Source organism: Phyllobates terribilis, unplaced genomic scaffold (genome assembly GCF_046119375.1).
Source record: "Phyllobates terribilis strain yellow unplaced genomic scaffold, ASM4611937v1 Scaffold_34__1_contigs__length_13252353, whole genome shotgun sequence".
In the NCBI taxonomy this organism is placed as follows: domain Eukaryota; kingdom Metazoa; phylum Chordata; class Amphibia; order Anura; family Dendrobatidae; genus Phyllobates; species Phyllobates terribilis.
Genome location: NW_027362794.1, coordinates 12552492 through 12572632, shown reverse-complemented (window position 1 = coordinate 12572632; position 20141 = coordinate 12552492). Strand labels below are relative to the sequence as shown.

General features: G+C 47.5%; 1 pseudogene; it reads left to right on the top strand.

Annotated features, from left to right (window-relative positions):
* Positions 1-20141, top strand: part of LOC141180642 (UDP-glucuronic acid decarboxylase 1-like) — a 137860-nt pseudogene that overhangs the window by 10151 nt on the left and 107568 nt on the right.

Genomic DNA, 20141 nt, shown 5'->3' with positions numbered 1-20141 from the left:
CCACTGGTCATCTAGCTTGTGAAGCCTTCTCTTCCGCTTCAGGACCTGCTCTCCAGGTTCCAGGGGACCAGCAGGGGCGTGTTGGTTGAAGAGCCTCTCTTGCTTTTCTCTCGCTTGAGCCAGACTCCTCTCCACACTCTCCTGTACCTTCTTGTACTGTAGCCACCGTTCCGCATCCAGTCCGCATCTGGGGAGGTGTCCTCGGGTGTCAGGACTCCCATCTCCAGGTCCATAGGCAGCTTACCTGGTCTTGCTCGCATCAGGTTAGCCGGGGTGCAATTTGTAGCATTCACCGGGATATGGTTGTATAAGTCTATCAGGTCTGGCAGCTTCTCCGGCCACAGGCTGCGTTCTTCCAGGGGCAACGTCTTGAGGAGATCAATGATGATATTATTCATTTTCTCACACAGCCCGTTGGTTTGCGGGTGGTAAGGCGTTGTCCGAATCTTCTTACAGCCGTAGAGGTTGCAGAACTCCTGGAAGACTTCAGCCTCAAACGCTGGACCTTAATCTGTCAAGACCTGTTCCGGATACCCGTGTGGACGGCAGAAGTGTTGTTGGAAGGCTCTGGCCGCTGTTTGGGCTGTCAAGTCTTTAACAGGAACCACCACCAGGAACCGGGAATAGTGATCCACTATTGTCAGGGCATAGACGTAGCCTGACCGGCTTGGAGCCAATTTCACATGGTCCAGAGCTACCAGCTCAAGAGGCTGCCTGGTGACGATGGGCCTCAAGGGTGTCTTCTGGCTGGTACAGTCCTTCCTTCTAAGGTTACATGGGCCGCAGTCCCTGCACCACTTCTCTATGGCCCCTCTCATACCGATCCAGAATAACCGCTCTCTCAGTAGGAACTCCAGTTTCTTCCACCCGAAGTGTCCCGCTCTGTCGTGGTAGGCCTCCAGGACCATTGCTGCATCTCGTCTTGAGACCACTACCTGCCAGGTCAGCTTGTGCGTCCGGTGGTTGACAAGCCTTCTGCACAGCTTACCCTCGTAGAGGAATTGCCTGCTTTTCTCCTTCCATAACTGCTTGGCTTCCTCTGGAGCGTCCGGACCAGGACTAGCGTCTGCCTGGGTTAACAGGTCTTTCACCAGGCGAATTGCAGGGTCACTATCTTGCGTTTCAGCCCAGCCGTGGTGGGGTAAGGGGTTGAACATGATGGTGGTTAGGTCTTTGTCTCTTACCCGGTGAGAATACTGAGTGGCCCCATACCGGTGGAACGCAGGGAGCTCTACTTCCTCCAGCTCTTCCGAGTCCTCTTCTCCTTCGGGTAGGTGGGGAATTCTTGATAGGGCGTCTGCATTGGCATTGGTTCTGCCTGCCCGGTATTTGATTGTGAAGTCATAATTTGATAGCCGGGCCATCCACCGCTGTTCTAGGGCACCTAGTCTTTCAATGTCCAGGTGTGTCAACGGGTTGTTGTCAATGTACACAGTGAACTTTGCGGAGGCCAGGTAATGTTTAAACCGTTCTGTGACGGCCCACACCACTGCCAAGAATTCTAGCTTGAAGGATCTGTAATTCTCCGGGTTTCTTTCAGTGGGCCTCAGCTTCCGGCTGGCGTACGCGATCACCCTTTCTCTGCCTTGTTGGTTCTGTGACAGTACGGCTCCCAGCCCCACATTACTGGCGTCCGTGTGGAGGATAAAAGGCTGGCCATAATCGGGGTAGGCCAGGATCTCATCCCCCGTGAGGGCCATCTTCAACTGGCGGAAGGACTCCTCTTCCGGCTTGTCCCACTTGAAGGGTGGCTTTTGGCTTCTGGTCTTAGATTGTCCTATCAGGAGGTCCTGCATAGGAGCTGCCATATTTGTGAACCCGGTGATGAACCTTCGGTAGTAGCCTACCAACCCAAGGAATTGCCTCACTTCTTTGATGTTAGAGGGGCTTGGCCAGTTCTTGATTACTGTAACCTTGTCGGTGTCGGGGGCTACTCCCTCTGCACTCACCTCGTGTCCTAGGTACTGTACCTTTGGTTTCAACAGGTGACACTTTGAGGGTTTCACTTTCAGGCCATAGGCTGCCAGGGCTTAGAACACCTCTGCCAGGTGTTTTAGATGGTCCTCGTAGGTTTTCGAATATACAATCACGTTGTCCAGGTAAAGTAGGACCGTCTCAAAGTTTCGGTGCCCTAGACAGCATTCCATCAGCCTCTGGAAGGTCCCGGGTGCGTTGCAGAGCCCGAATGGCATACAGTTGAATTCACTTAATCCCATCGGGGTGGTGAAGGCGGTCTTCTCCTTGTCAGCCTCTGCCACAGGAACCTGCCAGTACCCGCTAGTAATTTCCGAAGTAGAGAAGAAATTAGCTGATTTTAGGGCTGCTAAGGACTCCTCTATTCTAGGTAACGGGTATGCGTCTTTATGGGTGATACGATTGACCTGTCTATAGTCCACGCACATTCTCATGGTACCGTCTTTCTTTTTTAACATAACCAAGGGGGCTGCCCAGGGGCTACAGCTGTCTCTAATGACCCCGGCTTCTTTCATTTCTCTCAGCATGCCCTTTGCATTCTGATAGTGTGCGGGGGGTACAGGCCTGTATCTCTCCTTTATTGGTGGGTGGCTCCCCGTGGGGATGTGGTGTTCTACCCCTTTCACTCTGCCGAAGTCTTGCGGGTGCTTACTAAAGATTCTCTCGTACTCCTGAACCACTCGGTAGACTCCTTGTTTTTGGTGCAAGGGAGTGGAGTCAGCACCCACGTGGAGTTTCTGGCACCAGTCCTCCTGGGGTTTCTGGGAGCCATTACCCTCCGCCTAGGGAGATGGAGGCAAGGGTTCCACGGCCCTGACAGCATTGTGTTCAACAGTATACAATTTGGCTAGTGTAGCGTACCGGGGCAAGTGTACTTCCCTTTCCCCAATGTTTAAGATCTGGACGGGCACCCTTCCATGGCGGACATCAACCACTCCCCGGGCTGTCAAAATGGTGGGCCTGCTGTCTGAGTACACGGGTTCTACCATGGCTTGGTAGTCTCTCCCTCTTAACCCGATTGCAGTCCGACACCAGATCATCATTTCACTTTTGGGAGGCATGGCAATGGGGAACGGGTCGCTCATCCTCACGCTACCAATCTCACCACCTGACAGTTCTACCTGTTGCCGTCTCATCAGGGCTCTTACCTCTTTCTGGAGGACCCTCTGTTGGCTGGAGCTCGCATTCATCGCCACCGGCTGCAAAATCACAATTACTTCTGAAAGACAATTTTCAATCACGTTAGTACCCATGGTTATTTTAGGGTGACTTTCTCGACGGTCAATGTCCACAATGATCACTCCCTGTGCCGGCAGTTCAACTTTACCAATCTTAATGGTCATCTCTCTGAACCCCACCTACGGCACGGGTTGGCCATTGCTGGCGATGATGCTCAAGTCATTGTCTGGATAGCGGGTTATGTCAGTGTCACTCCAATACTGCTTAAAAAGTACATAGGGGATGGTAGTTACTTGTGACCCGGTGTCCAGCAGTGCACTCATGGGGATACCGTCCAGCACTACGGGTAAAACTGGGCGTCCCCCCACGTACTTATCACACCAATTAGACGGGCCTGATGACCTTATGCCAGGGGGTTGGCCCTCTGCCCCAGGTTGGACCCGTTTAAAGTACAGTACCTGGCTACGTGTGCCGACTGGCTGCAACGGCGGCAAATCGGCTGTCCATTCTCCGTGTAACGGTCGGTGGGCCTCCCTCTGAACGACGGAATCCTCCTCTGTCGACGCCACGGGACATCCTCCGGGCTGGAAGCCAACTTGATTGGTCCTAACGGGTCCATCTGTAACGACTGTACGGTCCTGGTCAGTGCAGCAACACTCCTTGTTAGTTCTTGGACCTGATGGTGCAGGTTTGCAGGCTGGGATGGGTTTAGGGCTTGCGCATCAGCCCCCACAAGGTCTGCGGGGTAGGGCGCTGCCCCCTGGTGGTAAGTGATGACAGGACGCCGGGAAGCTACAGCGCCACCCTGTGCGGGTTCTCGGAGCACCCGGATGGCCCTATCTTTGAACTGTGCAAAAGTCAAATCGGGGTTCTGTAGGGCCATGAGGCGCAGCTGGGTTCTGTAGGCACTGGACAGCAGACCTTCTATGAACTGGTCAGTCAACAATTTATCTGTATCCTGCATGCTGCCAGGGTCAGCTTGCTTGATTGCCCCCAAAGCTTCCTGTAAATTTAGGGCATAATCTCTGATGCTATCTTGAGCTCGCTGCTTACATCCATAGAACCTCATTTTGATTTCTACTGAGGTACGGGTATCAAAGGTGTCCCGTAGATGGGTCAGAACCCCCTTTACAGTCCTTTTCTCCTCAGCTGTCCAAGACTTTACCTCCCGCTGGGCCACACCAGTTAACTGCCCTATCAGTATGCTTACTTTCTGTTCTTCTGTCAGGGGATAAACTTTGAACAGGCTATACAGCCTTTCTTTAAAGTCACCCAAGGTATGCGACTCGCCAGCATACTGTGGCAGCCAGGCCGCTCTGGGGATATAGGGCATGGAAAATGGCATCACAGCTGCAGCGGCTACGCTGGTGGTAGAGGGTCCCTCCGTGTCTGACATCTTCCTCCCCCCTAGTTAACCGTGGCCTACCTTCCGGCGATCCTCTTCTGGGAGATGACGTCGCCGTCCGCTGGATCTCCTTCCAGGACCTTGCGCAGCGCCTCAGCGTAGGGCGGGGCCTCAGGTCTCGCGCGGTTTTGACGTCCACGCCCCTCTTCTTCCCGCGCGGCGTCCCGAAAATGGCACCCAATGGCGGGAAACTGCTCTGGATGGCGGGAAATGGCCCCGAATGGCGGGAAACTTCACTCAGGTATGTATAAAGTCTTTCTCAGGCATGCAATACCCGTTTGTGGCGGGTTGGTCACAATCCTGCCGACTACGCCAAAGCTGACTCGCCCCCTGGGCCGTGGGGTACCCGAAACCAGGCTTCTGTACGATGCTGGGGGTAGTAGTGGCAACCCAATCCCTTGGCTCAGGGTGGTCAGACCAAATACTGTGGCAGTCTATTTATAGATTTGTGAATGTCCGACTACGCCACCCGTGGATTGCGGTCAGAGATAACCGCCGCTGCGAGGCAGACCACTGAGGCTGGTGTTGGTGTGCAGCACAGGGGTAGGACAACTCCCCACGGGAAGAGTGTAGCCTCAGGGCAGTGTAGATGCATGCTGGGGGTGATAGTGCCGGTCGCGATAGTAAAAGTTCAGAGCCCGTTTCAAACAGTCCTGGGTCTTTATTGTAGATATTATTAATGACCCAACAGTAGTACCGGTTAGGAATGGGCCTGGGTGTCTGAGAGCATTCGGGCGAGCCCCACTGGTCAGGGTGAGTGTGTAGGCCTACCGTTCTCTCCATGCTCTTTCTGACTATCCCCCTCTTCGTGGTGTAATAGCCCACGTCCCTGAGCTGGCCGTGTACTTCTCGCCTGTATGGCTTGCGACTCGGGCCTTGGGTACCTGTTTGCTTTCTCCTCGCTGTACTGGTCCCTCTGTGTGGCGGAGCCTCCAGGCTTCTTAGGCCAAGGGACCTGAAATCCCTCGCGGGTTGGTTCTCTGCTGCTGGGCTTCATAACCCGGGGCAGCCTCGGACCCCAATGTCCGGTTAGATTAGTTCTCTGCAAGGACCGGCTCTCGTTGCCTCTGTCCCTGGCTTGTAGTTTCTCCTCTGCCTCACGGACTCGTCAGCTGCTGCTGACCTGTCCCTCTTCTCTGAGAACCCTTCTGGTCACTTCAGAAGTGGGTTCTGGTCTCTCTAACCCTGCCCCAGTTCCAGCTTTTATAGGGCAGGCAGCTCCCCCTACTGGCCTGGGACAGGAGGTGCTGCATGCTAATTGTCCCTAACCAGGGAACCTCCCTCCTGCTCTCAGACACAGCCTTTAATATTTGTGGCATCCAGGCCTGGGGTGACACATTCCCCCCTAGTAAAATTTAGTACTCCGGGCTAAACACATTTTTAGGAAACACAAATACAGGGTATAAACAATAACATAACATATATACAAGTACATTTTGTCCTTAAGGTCACGGCGCTTCCGTGACCGGGTGTCCATATCACCCAATAAGGTGAAGTTTTGAACGGTGCTGGGACCTGTCTCCATAAACCCCAAGTTCCTGGCCTTGGGCGTGGCGACAAGGCTGAGCTACCTACTTTGGGCCACAAGGGGGCCACGCCGGACAGGTTTTTCTTCTGTGGCCATCTTCGCAAGAGGGCACAAAGTGCAACTATCTACAAGACAGTTCCGGCCATTCAGTGTCCATGACCTGTCAGTCCATTGTACTAGGAAAACTAGAAAACCACTATTAATAACCAGGTAACAAACATAAAACATTTACTATATACTTTGCATTCAGATTCTCCAGCTAGCTGGTATTAAACCCCTAGTGCTCCGTGTTGACCTGCGTAACCCACTGTCTGGTGGTGATCTAACCTGGCTTTCCCCACTAGCATTTAGGGTACAGCTACTAGCTGGGTTTACAGGCATGGCAGGCTCACTGTCAGCAGAGGGTTGACTCTCCTGGGCTGCTGGCATGGGTTCTTCTGCCTCCGGGGCTGCTTGTTCTTTTGATTCTTCCTGCTCTCCTGTAGGCTCCTGCTGGGTTGGTTGAAGGAAGTGTAGGACGGGTACCACTATTGCATCGTTTATCCGAGTCCAGGACCGGGGAACTGTGCTGATTGTTTCTTCCTTGTCCTCTGCGGGTTCAAGGTCATCTTGATCTTCTCCTGCACTCTGTAGTTGCTCGGGGCACCGTTTTAGGTGGTCTCTGGAGACGGAGCTAGTGGTTTCTCCTCCATCCTTGGTAATTACACATACCTTCGGGTAAAACTTTACAGGAAATGTAACAGGTGTGGTCTATGAGATTAGACACCTTATCAACTGTCGCACAAAAGGGATTGTATATAAAGCAACATGTCAATGTCAATTTGAATATATAGGGAAAACTAAGCGAGAGTTTCAGAAAAGGATAGGAGAGTACATCAGAGACATTATCAACAAATGGGATACTCCCTGGGCCTGCCACATCAATACCATGCATAAGGGGGATCACAAGAAAATCACATTTATGGGAATTGACAAAATTACCCCACCAATTAGAGGAGGTGATTGGGATGCCCTTATATTGCAAAAAGAAACCCGGTGGATTTTTGAACTAAGGACCAGCACTTCGCTTGGCTTGAATGAACAACTATCCTTTTCTCCCTTTATAAACACATAAGGTTCAAGAGAGGAACAGCTTAGGTGGGACAGCCGACGTTGAGTTGGAGGCGCCACTGGCGTAGGAAGGTAGGGTGCCAACCTCCACGTAGGTAGGGATTAAGTTAGTTAGGGACAAAAAGAGGGATATTGGTCCTTTTTCCTTCTTTCCTCCTGTTTGTATGTGCTCAGGTCCTTTATGTCTCGCATTGCCTCTGCTAGTATTTGTCCTTTTCGGTTAAGCATAAAAACAAGATTAATGTGATTTTTGACTCTGTACATGCTGAGAAAGGGCATGTGGAGCTCCTTTATAGAGTTTACATAAGGGTTCCACAAGATGCCCCGCATAGGCTACGGGGGAATGCATATGTCCGCAGGGACTGCCTATCTCCCTGGCAATAGGGGTTGTTCTAGGGTTATGGACCTGAGCGCTTTTGTTTGGGCCCATTGCCGCACACCTGGGTGTGACAAGCACTCTTTGGAGCGCATTGAATATGCGTTCCACGCAAACCCGGAAGTACGTCATAGAAAACCCGGAGGGGCGTCTTAGCCACACACCTCGGAAATGACGCGTGCGTGTTAGGAAGAGGCAGCGTTCCACGGAGGAGGAAGTGGTTTTAGCATAGGTTTGGAATGGCAGCATGTGACAGGCTGCAACCAATCCAGGTGCAGCGCGTGATATTTAAAAGAGGGACCTTCCCATGTACTGTAGCAGCGCAAACTAAGGAAACTTTTGCCCCTGAATGGAAACTTTTGAACCTCTGTTCCCACTGAAGACTCAATTTGAAGAAACGCGTCAAGGTGGTTTGTATTATGATAATGCTCACCTCAATGAGAATGAATAATAGAAGTCTTTAAGATTTATGGGTGAGATCATTCCATTTATATTCCCTTTCTCTTTCCCAGGTCTATTTAAACTGGGGATATGTGGTATAGGGTTAGAAATTAAGCGAGTCCTGTCCCTGGCCCTTGGTGTATGTGTACAATTTTAGTATCATAACCATGAAAGAGGGTTATTTATTTTGGGAAGACTCTAACACTACAAAGTGCTGCTTTATGGGTAAATAAATATGTTACCTTTATATTTTCTCCTATCTAACAAGCATCTTTCAACATATCTTTTACATTGACCCTTATCTAGTTAGTATTAAAATAAGATGGTCACTGAAGTGTACCATTAGATGCTTTTTGTTGCATGACCATTATTGTATCTGAGCAGGACCTTTCTGGGTAAATTTTCCTGCTTTGAGTATAGGTGGGGTAACCATTTATACATGTGAAAGGTCATGTGAACACCTGATGTTGTTGGGTGTGATAACTGGAGAAAAGGAGTGTATGAGTGGATCACTCTTTTATTGTGTATATGTTAGTCTGTGAGCACTTGCACCTTATTTTATAAGTCTTTGATTAAAAGTAAAATTTTAATTGATACACAGCTATTTCAATTATTATATATTGTATCATTTCATAATTAAGCCCAATAGCTATACCGCCAGAACCATCTCAACCTTTTCTGCAGTTAGAACCTAACTGTTAGAAAAAGCCAGACCCACCATAATCTCACTGAGGTGCCACAGGTATCTGTGGAAAGTTTTTATTGCTGCCTCAGCAACAGGTTGGTTGATTCCTTTGTATGCTACAAGTTCTTGGAGTAATGCCAAGTCATTTCACGGAGATGTGGCTGGGATCTGACAGCGGTACCAGCCTTCAAGTATAAGCAGGCAGTAAAAGTGCAAAATTGACGGAGACTTTTTAACGGAGATTTTTTAACTCTGTCAAAGTTAAACTAAATTGGTGACGAATCATGAAGATATACGCTCTGAATATCGCTTTGGCCATCCATCAAGCATCATGGTAGGCACCTGGAGTGTTGATGTGTATGTCTGGGTTTGCCAGTGAACCAAGGAACAGGAGTGCCAGTGTTAACAATTCCTTGTAATCATCTCTTGGATGGCATTGTGCCAGCTGGTTGGTGTAAAATTCAACTAGACACTCTTTTTTAAGTGGTCCTAGCTCAGTTGAAACTCCATTCAAGCCGAAAACCTTTGTTTTATCCAGTTGATTCCAGGCAACTTTATAACTTTATATTTGGACCTGTTGGCACCAGACACAATTTAACAAACATGTGAAACACATTTTAAAGAGGGCACCACCTAGTACTCGGGATGAGCCTGCAGCATGTGATGAATTGCCAATTTACCAGAAACCAGAAAGAAACATGCTATGGATACAGGGATCACCAAAATTAGAAAATATGTTATTGAACCATTCAGCAAACAATTAAAAACACTTAGTCAAAAATTACATGAAAACTGTGTTAACCTTAAATAAGCCTAAATAGCCCATGCATCTCAAACCGCCAACCATAAAGAGTCTAAAAGATTGATAATAGTAGAACAGTACAGCACTGAGGAAATTTTCAGGTGTTGTCAACAATCTATGCCTAGAAATATATAAAAGACTCGATGGTCAAGGTGTAAACATTTAGAACATAGTATGATTAAATATAGACTATCCATACAAATTGTGGATAGTATATGTTGACAAAAGTACCAACAGAAATAAATTGGCCGCGTAAACTTGTCAAAGTAATAGATGAACTAAAATAATACCTACTCTGCCAATTAGTAAAGCGATGATAAAAATTACATGCACAATAAGCATCAAATAAGTGCCATAAAAGAACTAACAGAACTGTTGGAGATAATTGCAAGACACATAATTGTGTCAAAGGGAAAATATCGCAAACCTTTGAATGCCATGTGTAATGCAGCAGCTTGCTAGCATTACTGTAAATGGTCCAGGATGTGTTTTACCTGACCATGTACCTTCCCCTTTAACTGACTGGTCACATGACTGTGACATCACACAGGTCCTGTATGCACAGTAAAGGTCTGTACACATGACTGGGACAGCACACAGGACCAATACACACAGCTGACTGGTCACATGACTGTGACATCAGCAAGGTCCTGTCAGTATGGATGTGTGTGCACAGGATATATAAACCCCGGTAATTGGAGACAGGTGTGTTCTGTGTGAGAGACATGAGGCCTGTTTCCCATGTGTGTGGGACACCGTTCTGCCTAATGAGGCTGAGTGAAGCCTGCCAGCCTGAAAGTCTGAGACTGGATCCTGTGAGTGGATGCTAGTGGCCTTGGAAGGCAGAGGCTTGGTGAAGAGTCCGGAAAGGCGCAGACTGGATGTGTGTGAGTGAAACATTCCAGTAGCCTTAGATGGGACGACGGCTAGAGACCCCTACCTGGGAAGCCACAAAGCCACAGTGGTGGCGGATTAAAGGGACTGCAGCAACTAAACCCGGCAAAGGTAATACACTTTGTTACATGGACTGTGTTATGGACATTGCTATAGTATTACCTTGCTGAAGGCTGTGACCTGGGCCAATTGGGCCTCTCTGCTATTTGAGAGACTCCCGGATGTTAAGTGTGTAAACATGCCGGTGACAAACTAAGATGGACATTATGTGTGTGAACAGCGGTTTATGATAACATAATAAACTGCTGTATTGAGAAAATACCGGAAGGACATTGCACGTGTGCTTAATCTACCCGGTGCAGCGAGTATCCCCCATTATGATGACTAGCGCTGCCTTACACATGATATAGCAAGATCCTCGATTAGAAAATGGTTGGAAGAGAGCTGCAGGGCAGAGATGCCCAACGCGTGTCGCCAAACAAACTGTGGCTTCCTCACGGGTCTGTATCAGCTGAATGAATTTGTTTAAATGAACAGACCATCAAAGAAAGATAAATGGCTGTTTGACTTTACCGAGAGCAACCATATTGGGGATACAATTGCGCATGCTCCGGACCGCAACATATTCACATATCAAAAGGAAATGTGCTACCGCACATGTGCACATTGACAAATTTGCGTTCCAGTCACTTATTGACATTCACGCATGCGCGTGAGGTAAATAGCAGCAATTTATATGGTGCATCTTGTTAGAGGCGCGTACCGCGCATGCAAAGTAGAGCGAACAGTCTGATCCTGTGCATCGCACCCAGAAGGGGAGCGTACGGATGCGCAACTTTAATCAAGTATACACATTGCATTTTTTTGTACATTTTTGTATGAAAAGATGGCGCAATACCAGATTTACCCAAAAGACCATCAGATCTCAATATGTTACGAGATGTGTTATATTTCTATGCAAGTAACCAGAAAAAAAGATTGTAAGCAATGGTTAGAATAAAAGTGTGCTTGCAAGAACACAAGGCAAAATATTTCAGTCCCTAAATGCATAAATATTACAGTAAAGGTAATTGAAGAAGGCAATTATAGATAATTGAAAATTATCACTATCTCAGGACAATGGTAATCAGTGTCCCTATTAGATGAAGCATGACAATCACAATAGAATTCTAAAACACACGAGCTGAGTGTTACCATCTCCAGAACCAATTCCAATTACACTCCCCAAATTAGATAAGATAATATAGGTATTAAGGATCCAAACTGATGTATTATAAAGTTGGCAACACATGCAAATATAATCTGGACCTAAATATAGAAAGGGGCTGGAGGCAGGGCAACCTAGAAGGAAGCCCCACATGACCGGGATGGGCCAGGAGGGTGTAATTCGAATCCCAATGATCGGGACTGGGTAGAGGTCAGGAAGGGCGGACATTGGGACGGGGGTGGAGCTGGGGGAAGAGAGGTATAAGAAGGAAAAGTGCGGGAAACGGGTAGTCCAGAGGAGAAGAGCATAGGAAAAAGTAATAGAGGAACACATTAAAAAAAACCAAAAAAAAACCCTTACCTTAATTCCAAATCGTTTGGGACGTTTCTCTGGCTGTCATGGAGTCTGTGGAGTCCCTTGTCCCTAGGTTGAGGGAGGCAGCAAGATCCAGGCGAGGAGGATGGCCCGAAGCCCAGCTGTCCGGTCTGCTGGGGAATGCAGGCGAAGAAGAATCCACGTCTGGATCAGGAAGAACCGCCAGGAGGATGCGGCCACCCGAGAGGCTCTCCCCGAAGATGGTGGGTACGGGCAGCAGTAACGATCGGCCAATGAGCTGCGGGCACGTGGACACGCCCCCCGCTCCAAGATCCCGCGGCAATGTACGGAGCGGGAAATTCAAAAGATGGAGCACCAATGCTACTGCAGAGGCGGCTAGCGGAGGGAACACTCGCGCGGCAGGCACACCTGGCGAGGTACCTGTCGGGGTGCCTGCCAGACAGACCAGCAGGGGAAGGATGCAGCAGAGGCACACGGGCAGGCAGCAGCAATTCCAGGACCTCCTGCCTGGCCCAAGTCACACCAGGCAGAGGGATGAGGCGGCAGGCAGCAGCATAGGGTTGCCTGGCAGTTTTTCTCGGACTGACACGGATCGGGCCAGGGAGTCTGCATCTGATAATCAAGGCCGTACATGGATGGCGGTGAGGACCGGAGCAGAGATGAGTGGAGGACGAGCGGCTGGGATATCAACACGGGCTCGGGTCCCCCTGGTGACGTGGAGGCCAGGGGCGCGGGCCTTGAGCGCATGGAGGCGGGCGGATTGGACTTCGGTCGAGATCAAGGCGAAGCAAGGAATCGCCAGGACTCGGGGCATACGGCTGGCGGGGACACTGCACCCGTGCAGCTTGGTGAGTATGCATCTATGTATGGTTTGTCGCCCGCGGGGTCATTCGGAGACGGGGTGGGGGATAGGCAGTTGGCGGGCCCCAGCGGGGGAAATGTTAGAGGAGGTAGTGGGTCGGATGTATGCGGGATTAGGGATATGTTGGTTAACATGTCGCACATTCTGGCCAGATTAGAAGGCAGTGGAGCTAATCAAGTGGGGTCGTCACCAGCGGAGGCTTGGGTACATAGTCAAGCGGCGTTGTCACAGGAGGGGAGCGAATCGGCCAGGTCAGCGGGGTTGGCAGCCGGGACACCGTCTGGGGTGTCGGTGTGTGTGCAGATGGAAAAGGAGAAAGGGGATACTGTAAAACTGGATGATAGGGCGAAAGGGGCGGTACATGTGTGTTTTGAGGGGCCGTTGGGGGCGCATTTAAAAAAAGAGGTTAAGGAAAAAATTTGGCGGGATGAGTATGTGGAAATTTTTTCCCTTCTTCCGTTGGAAAAGTTTAACCTGGATAAGGGAAAAAAGGACGACAGTAAGAAAGAGGAGGAAGAAAAGAGCAGGTGGAGGTTGATGTAACTGGTTACAAGCTTTTGCAATAATGGCTAGCGTTATTGGGGAAAAGGCTCCCGATAATTGCTCGGGCCTGTTTTGCTACTTGGACGCCATTGGGGAGGCTCATAGGACTTATGGGGGTCAGGCATGGTTACGGTATGACGAGCAATTTCATCAGAGGAAGGCAGTTCGCCCGGAGATTAGATGGGATCAAAAGGACATTGGATTGTGGCTGAAGGTTATGGCCCCAGTGAGGTATGGGCAGTCCTTTCACGGGAGCAACAGTAGCGGGAACCAATAAGCAGGACATGGGGGAAACAGTCAGGGGGCACAAAGCTCTAAGAAAGAAGCGGGAAATTGCTGGCAATTCAACGATGGCCAATGCAAATATGGGAGCTCCTGTAAATTTAAACATGTGTGCTCCCATTGTAGTGGAGGCTCACACGGAGCATCAAAATGTTTTAAAAAGGGTAAGGGAAAGCCGACAGTGGGTACCGGTCAAAGGGGTGACTCCAGTGAGGGTGCATGCGATGGCCCCCTTTCTAAGTAGGTATCCGGATCAGTTGAAGGCTAAGGTTATTTCGGACGGTTTTGTGGAAGGTTTTAGAATACCTTCTCCTGAGCACGAGGTCCCCGTTTCAGTAAAAAATTTGACGTCGGCCTCCCTTCATCCTGATGTGGTCAGTGTGAAATTGGCTAAGGAAGTGGAATTGGGCAGGATGGCAGGACCGTTTCAGGACTTACCTAGTAGCAAAGTGATTATCTCGCCACTGGGGGTTATACCCAAAAAAGAGCGGAATAAGTTTCGTTTGATTCAGCATTTGCCGTACCCGAAGGGGCTCTCGGTGAACGATGGCATTGCACAAGAATTGTGTTCAGTAGAATATACTTCATTTGATGCTGCGGTGCAATGGGTACGGCGATATAGGTCAGGATCGTTGCTAGCAAAAACGGATATCGAATCGGCTTTTCGGTTGCTGCCAGTTCACCCGGATAGTATCCCGTTGTTAGGTTGTTTTTGAAATGGGGCATATTACGTGGATAGGTGTTTGCCAATGGGTTGTGCAATTTCGTGTTCTTTGTTTGAAACGTTTAGTACATTTTTGGAATGGGTTGTGAAGGACCTGGCATCAGTTAAGTCAGTCATTCATTATTTGGATGATTTCTTGTTTATAGGCCCTCCGCAATCGTTGTTGTGTAGGAATTTATTAGGTACTATGGTGTGGGTGGCAGAGCATTTTGGCGTACCATTGGCTGAAGAAAAGACAGAAGGCCCTTGCACAACCATAAGTTTTTTGGGCATTGTAATTGATACAGAAAGGATGGAGTGTCGGTTACCGGAGGACAAATTGATTTTGCTCAAGCAGGAGGTTGATAGAGTCGGGAGGCTGCGCAAGGTGACCCTGAGGGAGTTGCAATCGCTGTTAGGGCGACTGAATTTTGCATGCAGGATTATGCCAATGGGCAGAATATTTTGTTGTCAGGCGCGACAGCAGGAGTGCGGGCCCCCCATCATTTTATTCGGCTAAATAGGGAACACAAGGAGGATCTAAAGGTTTGGAAGCTGTTTTTGGAAAGTTATAACGGCAGGTCATTAATCCAGCAGGAGTTCTTAAGCAGCTTTGATTGTGAGATATTTACGGATGCGGCGGGAGGTGCCGGTTATGGGGCCTATTGGAAAGGGAGGTGGAGTGTTGGAGTATGGCCGAGCGAGTGGATGGAGAAGGGTCTTACGAAGAATTTGGCTTTTTTAGAATTGTTCCCCATCGTTGTTGCAGTTACTATTTGGGGTGAGTGTTTTGCCAACAGGAGAATTCGGTTTCATTGCGACAAAATGGGAGTGGTATCTGTCATCAACAGCTTGTCTGCCTCGTCCCTGCCTGTGATTAGGCTGCTGAGGGAACTAGTTCTTTGTTGCCTTAACTTGAACGCTTGGATTACAGCGGTACATATTCCAGGTGTGCAAAATTCCATAGCAGATGCCTTGTCTCGTTTTCAGTGAGACCGTTTTCGGGCGCTAGCACCAGAGGCCGAGGACGTGGGACTGGAATGCCCTTCGCATTTGTGGCAGCTGGTTATGGAAGAGCAGGATGTTTAATACAGGAGTCCATTACAAGGCAGACTTTGGCATCATTCGAGGCATCATGGCGAGTATGGCAAAGCTGGATTCTGCAGTGGGGTAGGGTGGAGATTGATGGAGATAGAGAGATGGCGGTGTTTTTCTTGTGGGAAAGGCAGCGGAGAGCGGATGGTCTGTTTCAAAAGTTAGTACATTTGTTGCAGGATTGGCATTCGGTTTTAGATTACAGGGGTTAAAAGATGTTACAAAATCGTTTTTAGTGAAGCAAGCAATTAAGGGCTTTAGGAGGGGAAGTAAAGTGTTAGATAAACGAAGACCGGTGACTTTTAGTATTTTAGAGCAGTTGGGTGTTGCTTTGGATAAGATCTGTTGTTCGGTTTTTGAAGCCACACTGTTTAGGTTGGCTTTTTCATGGGCGTTTTTTGGCGCACTAAGATTAGGTGAGTTGGTGGCACCAAGTAGGAATAAGGCTGGGGGTTTGTTTGCCGAGGACGTGAGCGGTCGGGACAGGTGCATTGAATTCTGGATCAAGAGGGGGAAGACGGATCAATTGGGCAGAGGCAAGCGAATGGTATTGGGTGAAGTTGATGGATCGTTTATGTGTCCTAGGAGATGTTTAATAGCTTATTGGCAAGTCTGGTCGGGACGTAAGGGCCCATTATTGTGTCATAAAAATGGTGAGTTTTTGTCTCGTTTTCAATTTATTGCTGTGTTTAAGAAAGGGATCATAGAATTGGGCCTTAGCCCTGAGGTTTACGGGTCGCATTCTTTCAGAATCGGTGCGGCGTCAGAAGCGGATGGTTTGGGTTTAAGCCAGGAGGTGATAAAGTGCATTGGGAGGTGGAGTTCAGATCGTTATCTGTCCTATGTACGGCATTAGGTGTGCAGGCTTATGTTTTATCTGGTCAGAAGTGAATACAATTCTTTGGTTGTCTTTTTGCAGGTGGCATCTCGTTATTAGTCTGGATTCTCGGACACTCTTTCGTTCATTGGGGGGCGCTGCGGGCGGATGTGAGGCCGAACGGTAGGCAATTGGGTTTTAGCAGAGAGCAAGCGGTGGTTCGGTGGCTGGGTTTTCGAGGGATGGTATGGAGAAGGATGCTGCCTGAATTCTATAGGGCGGCTCATTTGGACCGGGCGCCGTATATTTTGGTAGTGCATTTGGGGGGGAATGATTTGGGGTCTCGGCCGGTTAGGGAATTGATGAGGGATATTCGGATTGATTTTTTAAGGTTGTGGACATCTTTTCCAGGGGTGTTAACGGTTTGGTCTGACATTGTACCGAGGAAAAAATGGAGGGAGGCTAGATCAGTGAAGGGCATTAACAGGGCACGAGTTAAGTTAAATAGAGCCATAGCAGCGTTTGTCGGTAGGAACGGGGGAATAAGTGTTCGGCATCTTGATCTTGAGGCAGGTGTTGGAGAATTTTGGGCAAAGGATGGCGTACATCTGAACAATGTTGGAATTGATTTGTGGACATTGGCTATACAGGAGCGGATTGAGAGGGCCATGGCGGTGTTGGGGCTCTCACAAGTCTGAGGTGGTCAGGGCTGTTCGTTTGTGGCGGGGGGTGGGGTTCTTGGAGTTGGAACAGAAGTGTCGCTGGAAAATTATTTGAATTTTACAGGCAGTGGTTTGATTAAGCGGGGTGATCTGGCATCTGTTTTTTTGGGGCTCTGGAAGGGGTTTTACCCTGGGAGCTTTTGGTGCCCTCGAGCTGGTGATGGACGGCTGAGGGTAACACGGTGGTTCGACTTCGGTCTAGTTTTGCCAGATCAATTTTTAACTCCAAGAACCCTCCCTTCTTATTTATTTCATTATAATGTATATATGTTAATGTTGTTTGTTAATAAAATGGCCGCTGTGGCCAAATTTATCCAAAGAAAATTACAGGTGCAGTGTTTTTATTTGTTAAAGTATGTAAGTGCGGTAAGATGGGGTGGAGGCTTATGAAAGGTGGAACCCGGGTTGGCAGTATACGGTCAAGGAAAATACTTATGCCAATATAGATAATGTATAATCATTTTTATACCATATACCCTTAAAAGGATATCAGTCTAATGTTTATAAGTATATTGAATGATTTACATCAGCGATGTCAAACTCAAACAGAGGGCCAAAATAAAAAATACTTGGCGAAAGTTGCAGGCCAGCCAGTATACAGTATAATGGGCCCCACACAATCATCCATACAGTATAATGGCCCCACAGGGGTGGTGGTTCTGGTGTCACGGGCCATGTATAGTCACCCTGCAAGCCAGATTTGGCCCACAGGCCAGAGTTTGACACGTATGGTTTACATAAACACACAGAAGAATACAATTTGAGATCAAATAAATAAGAGGACGAAGTCCAAATAAGCCCAGTTTGGGTAGTGACGTGTGAGGACTTAAAGAGATTGCAGTAAAGGTGGTTGAAGTCCTTTCTTTTTCTTCACTCTGAATCATCTTTCGAGATTATCTGGAGGAAGTTTCCGGGATCTTGTCCTCCGTCATGTTTTTGTCACACAACACGTCACTACCCCAACTGGGCTTATTTGGACTTGGTCCTCTTATTTATTTGATCTCAAATTGTATTCTTCTGTGTTTACGTAAATCATACGTGTCAAACTCTGGCCTGTGGGCCAAATCTGGCTTGCAGGGTGATTTTATATTTGTCCCGCTACACCAGAACCACCACCCCTATGTCATTATACCGTATGGAGGACTGTGGGGCCCATTATACTGTACTGGTTGGCCCGCAACATTCTCCAAGTTTTTTTTATTTTGGCCCGGTGTTTGAGTTTGACATCACTGATGTAAATCCTTCAATATACTTATAAACATTTCCATGATATCCTTTTAAGGGTATATGGCATAAAAATGATTATACATTATCTATATTGCCAGAGTTTTTTTTCCCATATTTCAGGTCCAGATTATATTTGCATGTGTTGCCAACTTTATAATAGCTCAGTTTGGATCCTTAACACCTCTAGATTACCTTAGCTGATTTGTAGAGTGTAATGGTTCTGGAGACTAACACCTTGTGTGTTTTAGAATTCTATTATGATTATCATACTTCAACTAATAGTGATACCGATTACCTTTGTCCTGAGATGGCGGTATTTTTCAATTACCTTTTACTGTAATAGATTCATGCATATTTATGTTGTCGCCGTTGTCTCTGCAGTTGCTACTACGACAGCAAAGTTCAGCCGATGCTGTTGACTGCCGAACTTGCTCAGTTTCCGTTTTCTTCACTTCTCTGCCTATAATTCTCTCCTAAATCTTCTTTCCTCGACCTTGGCCAGCTTTTTGTCTAATGTTCCCATGCTTCCACAACTACCTTTTTCTCTTTGAGGAAGCAAGAAGTCACATTCTTCCTTAAGTTTCATGGCATCAGCGTGAGCGGCATCAAGTTTCTTAACAAATTCCTTCTCCTTGGGTTCTTGTGTTTTGGTTCTCTGTTTAGCATCCTTCTTGACTCTTCTATTGGCCAAAAAGACCCTTCACCTTACTGATCACGTGATATTTTTGCCTTGTTGAGATTTTTGCTTTTACCCAGAACCAAAGTACTTTGTTAGCTGTGACAGTAGCACTGGTACATGTTGGTTGTGATTGTGTACAGAGCAGGAAATAAAACCTGGCCAACACCTGCCGATTCGCATGCTTGCCCTCCGCTCCATTCACTTCAGGTGTTGGCTGGACAGCTGTCTGTTACACAGGGATTCACTCATCCATAGTTTTAATCACCTTAATATCGTTCATCAACGCTTGCAAATTACTATTATAAATTATAGTAAGTGAATTTCAGGCAAATATTTATTTAGACAGTAAGACACATGGGAGTGGTATAGGCTGCTGCGGGAATATTTAGGGATTAGAGTTACCTAAAACAGTGAATAACACTGAATGTTGTCTGTAATCTGGCAAGTTTACTTTGAATCCATCAATAGTTTGGTTACCAAGAATGCCACGTCACTGAAACAAATAGAGATAAAAGAATAACCTTCCAAATATCCTAATGCAGGAGGGTGGAAAGGACCATGTCACAGTAGGAATACCTTTATAAAATAGATATTTTATTGATAAGAATAAAAATAGGACAAAGATACATGAAAAACAGGTGTCTCTCATGTGAGGGAGTAGCCTGACCCAAAGTCCAATGATTAGAGCAAAAACATACAGATAAAAAGTATGTGTATGTAAAATATATATTATATAACATAATGTAGAATTAAAATAAATTAAATAAATGTATTTTATATATTGCAAAACTCTTGTTCATTGAGTAATGGCGCAAAAAATATTCACAAAATAGTAATCCTAGAGGGTTCATATCTGTGATCTAAATGGGGGTTGTGCGCTAACAATGTGATCGTTCTGTCCCCATATAGTGTGCACATGAACAATCGTTCTTCCTCACGCAGTTTAGATTGATGTTCTTGTTCTGTAAAAGGCTGATTTCCACAGGCCATTGAACTTGTTTTATCTATTCGTGCTCGATTTGAGCAGAATTCTCTCCGTCTAAATACGGCTTTAGCGCAGATTGTTTTCAGTGAATCAGAGGATGAGGCCAATCTATCTATATATACCGGTAATTTCATGGAGTTTATTCATGTCTTTTCAGGATTAGCGAAGCGTGTTGGAGCTCGGCTACTACTGGCATCTACTTCAGAGGTCTATGGAGGTAATTGTGACATTACATTTGTGTATTTTAGAATATTGCTAAAGAGGGTAAAGGCCCCGTCACACATAACGA